Source organism: Brachyhypopomus gauderio, unplaced genomic scaffold (assembly GCF_052324685.1).
Source record: "Brachyhypopomus gauderio isolate BG-103 unplaced genomic scaffold, BGAUD_0.2 sc82, whole genome shotgun sequence".
In the NCBI taxonomy this organism is placed as follows: Eukaryota; Metazoa; Chordata; class Actinopteri; order Gymnotiformes; family Hypopomidae; genus Brachyhypopomus; species Brachyhypopomus gauderio.
This window is the reverse complement of record NW_027506903.1, coordinates 667,518-672,285: the sequence shown is the minus strand read 5'-3', so window position 1 is coordinate 672,285 and position 4,768 is coordinate 667,518. Positions and strand designations below refer to the sequence as shown.

The following is a 4,768-nucleotide window of genomic DNA, read 5'->3' as shown; positions in this document are numbered from 1 at the left end:
ACAAGGAACATAAAAACCATTACTAACAAAGACTAGACAAGATACAGCTGACAAGAATGACAAGGGTTATTAACAAAAGAAACCACAACAAACTAATGAAACGTAACCATGACTGACACGGAAGGCGGAGCTACCTGTTTTCTGAAGGTTCAGAAGTGTAATACATACCATCATTTTGATTTACCACAGCTTTGGACAAAACAGAATCTTCAAACAAATTACAAGCATGTTTTTACCTAAAACAAATGCATCAATAATGTTAACAATTTATATAATTAATACATGCAATAACTAATTCAATTACAACAAAAAGGTAAGATGTTCTGAAAACCTTGTTTTACCATAGACTAAATGTACCATTGTTGTATGAGTTAGTAGCAAGAGTCAAACGATGCAGCGTTTAATTAAGAGAGTAAAGGAGGTGTGATTACAGCAGAGGGGAGACACACAGGACTCTCATCACTGAGGAGGCGTCTCAGACCATCGATGTGTGTGAAGGATTGGACGAGCACTTGCAAAAAAATGCAAAGTGGATCAGGATAGCAGAGGGAGCACAAAGTCCAAGCAAACGTTCTCTTTTTCTTTTTCTTTAGAAAGTGAATATCTGTGCAAATAATTACTCAAAATAATAATAACAACAATAATCAAGCATCAATATCTCAAAAGAAACATACTATTCAAAATCTCAACTTGCTGAGTCTCTCTCCAAGAGTCAGAAACCACTATGGCAGCAGAATTCAAAGGGGGGTCGCTCCCTATACAAGATCAAATGCTTGGCCCCCAACATAGGACTCAGACTACACATATAAAGAAGGTGGCCAGCACCATTCCTACACCAAAGGGGAACACTTAACATTCATCAGACAAAACATACATTAGACAGACTCTGATGCATCAGTAAAACATTACACACAATTTACAACACAATTTGCACTAATGAAAATCAAAATCTAACATTGCCTAACATTGCAGCCAACATTTAATAGACGACCATTCAGCCACAGCCCATCTCAGTCAACCCCCTGACATTTCGGCAAGCTGAACCGGGCCGTTTCTGGACGGAACGAAATAAACAGGCCTCGGTTCCTCGCCAACCCCTTTTTGCCGCCCGCAAGTCCGTCGCCCCTGAAGAACAAACAGTGGTATGAACTCTCGTTATTTTCTCTTTTTGTACTTAAAAGAAACACCAATAACTTTGTAAGCAGAATAAAAGACAAGCATAAGAAACAATTTGTCTAGCGTCCTCTTTTCATTTTAAATATTTCGTTCATTCCGCCGCAGTCCATAGCGGGACAAAAGTCTCTCGGTTGCCGATTAGCTTCATAGCATTTCTGGGCAGCGCTTTCATCCAGCGCCTTTGGGGAACTGAACGCCAACGTCAGCGTGTGAGCAAACGTACAGGTGTGTGCATATATATGTGTGTGTGTGTGTGTGTGTGTGTGTGTGCATGCGTGAAATAAAAAAGGAAAAGATGGAGGAAATGTGCGGTCCGTCCACGACCGTCACAATGTGAAACACTGAACTCAGGACCCTGTAGGGTTTAAACAGTTTGAAATGAGACACAGGTGCAAATAATAATGAGTGAACTGGTGATTGTGGGCTGGAGTTGGAAGGGGACGTGATTGGTGTGTGAGACCTGGCGGTGTTCAGGTGACAGTGAGATGTCAACTTATGCACACTGACTACTCCTGCAGGCTTGGAACTGTGTGAGATCCTGAGGGACTTCTTGAGATTTATTGTAAGTTAATGTCATTCCATGGTTGTCAGTCATATTCATCATTAAGTTGATTTTCCAGCAGTAATGCTTTGCTGGAAAGATTCAAATGAGGATCTCCTAAATAAAGTTCACAGGCCAGCTAAAGTCACTGAAGTCACTGAATCCATTGTGCAGTATCACTAAGGCCCCGCCCCCCGTCAGGTCATGTGATGGGTGTTAAGCATTCTGAGAGCAGCGTAGTAGAAAGAACTACACCCCAAAACTGCCCTGCTCTCTTATGTTCACATCTATATCTCCCTTATAAAGCAGTTTTAGTATTTTGACAACAAATCTGATGCCCTACAGATCCCCAAATTGTTTAAATTGAAATTATGTAATAATTGGAAATTAAATAATATTACTGGAAAAGTTGTCCAGATGAAGGATGAAGTACTTACTGTTCGCTTGGTGAGCAATGATAGGACCAATACACAAGATTTAATGGTTAGCAACAGAACTGTAGATGATGCCATTATGAGCATCTGGAGGCTGTTGGAACAGGGAGAGGTTAAGGATGAAGGTCAGCCAAGGTCTTCATCAGCACACCTGCTGGTTACTACACTACATCTCTAACATACATAACATGGATTTATCAGTGACGCTTAATACGTCATTCTTACAAATAACTAAAGCCAGTTTATACTGTACTGTTAGCTATCACACACAAACAAATAATGATGCATCTCATCAGACCTTCTGAACAAGGAGAAATCAACAACAATAATAATATTGGTATGTTTGTGTTAATGATTATGTTTCAGAATAATCATACAGGGTTGCCAACTTTTGACGTTCGCTTGGAGTGAGATTTTAACCTGGAGGAGGTGGCAGGTGTAAATTGTTGAGCGGGGGGTGGCGAACGTAAAATGGACACAAATTAAGTGTTATATTGCGATCTGTCGATCGCCGGTGGTTGGCCAGAGCGAACTAGTAACTCATTGAATCATAGATGTGGATCAGAGGTAAATAAACTGGATTTTTTTTTTTGGGCATGAGATATCGGAAGTGTGGCGTGAGAGCGTGTGAAAACGGTCAAATGCGTGTGTCTCATGCTCAGTGCGTGAGAGTTGGCAACCCTGAATCATACCTTCTCCAAGCTTCGTTGTTTTGACTTCTTTGACTTGAAACCAATTGAACTGTACAGCACCGTATCATCAGACTGAAAGAGCAGGAGAACATTTTAAGCATTTTAAGAAGGAATTCAGAACTTCCTGTTTTTCAGCTAATCAGTACAATGACTGGGATCACACATGAAGTTCAGTACTAACCGTGGAGGCTGCAGTGTGTGTGTCTGCCTCTGCAGAGCCGGCTGACCTTGATACTTCTGGATGTAATTGAAGTGATAATGTTAGATAATGTCAGTTAGTTAATAGCCAGTTAAACTACACTCCCCAGACACTTTATTAGAAACATTTATTGATGAGTATTTACTCCAATTTTGGAGTTGGTGTTTGTAAGTCAAACTAGACACTACAGCTCATGTTGTTTAGTTTGACACAAATAATTTGCATTTAAGGTGTTAGTGGTCTGTTTTGACCAAAGGACATTTGCTTTGCTGGACATGTTCAATTACAGTCCAGTCTACTATAGTAGAAACATTGACACTCAAGCAACACTCTTACAAACTCTCACAACCATCCTGTGAATGACCCATGACTGACCAGTGCAGTGTTCGTGTTTACAGTGGTAAGAGTACTTACGTACAATAACTAAAATTAACGCTGCCTTTCAGGATGTTTTAAAGTGTTTTTAATAGCAATAGCTTCAATGTCTTTAGGTCTTACCCACATCAGGGACACTTACTACACTTCCTCTTTGCCATACAGATGCTACAAACCAGACCGGTCAGCAGTAGAAGTCCCACCCCCATCAGACTCCAAACGACTGTGATCCTTTCTTCCCTGTAGAGGTGAAATATTTGTTAGCACATTTCTTACTAAATGAGTCAGAGGAGAGTAAATGTAATGTAAATGTAAGAGAGTAAATATTTTATATCCTGTGTTTTACATCACTGTGGAGTGTAACCAGTGATGGACAGTACATTTATCTGGTCCATAGAAGTGTTTTGGCACATCAATGAATGTATGTTGTTATGGACACTAGAAAGATTTGTAGAAGTGATCATCAATGAATCATCATTTACTTGTTTTCTTGGGTTTGTTCTTTGTTTTCAGTTGTATTCCTGTGAGTTATAGCTGTAGAAGAACATGTGAAACTGTCAGATAAAATATGGTGTTATGGTGTTAACCAGATAGTAGACAAGAAAGTGTGAGATTGTTAACCAGAAATCTAAAACGAACTCTTGCGGAACTGACGAAACATATTCTTGCTGAAACAGTAGTGTTTTAGACTACTCTAGTGTTGTAGTGTTGTAGAAACTCATTCTCAGATATTTACAGAAAAGCATAAAAATATGCAGTGAGTAACAGACAGGAAAAGAAAAGTATTTTAAACAAGGAACAAAATGTAATGGTGGGTTCCAACACTATACTGCTAATCAGGCTAGATGAGCTACACCTGCTCTGTGGCCCTTATAAGCAGCTCACTGTAAGACACTTATTGATGAAAGGTTGGTTGGTGTTCTGGCGTACGGATCAGCTGGTAACTACTGGTAGAGGTTTTGGGACCTGCTCTCTTTGTTTCTTTTCTTTTCTCCTCTCGAGTGCTTCTCTTTCCTCTCGGGTAGTACCTCCTCCATCTTTTATTTTGTTGAAAATAAAAAGACAAGTTTGTGTACTTTCCTTGTGTTCCCCTTTTTGGCTACTACTTTTGTTGGGAAGTGTGTTTCTGTGTCTTTCCCCTGCCATCCTTTGCCCCCCCCCCCTCCCTTTTGTTCCTTTTGATTTCAAGCTGTGTCATCTGGTTTCTTGGTTCTGTGGTCAAGGTTCTGGTTTACCTACGTGGTGACCTGGGTTCTTTTCCTCCTATGGCTTTCACTCGCTCACAGCTATAAGGTAACTCAGAAATTGGGTCCCACCCACCTAACCCCTGAGGTGTCTCACCCAGTTAACC

General features: G+C 40.4%; 1 long non-coding RNA gene across 1 annotated transcript; it reads left to right on the top strand.

The window, feature by feature from the left end:
• Positions 1-1,076: 1,076 nt before the first annotated feature.
• LOC143493178 (uncharacterized) lies at positions 1,077-4,562 on the top strand. Its single transcript, XR_013125359.1, has 3 exons — positions 1,077-1,142; positions 1,282-1,401; positions 3,583-4,562. It is a non-coding gene; the product is annotated as an uncharacterized LOC143493178 (long non-coding RNA).
• The last annotated feature ends 206 nt before the right edge of the window (positions 4,563-4,768 follow it).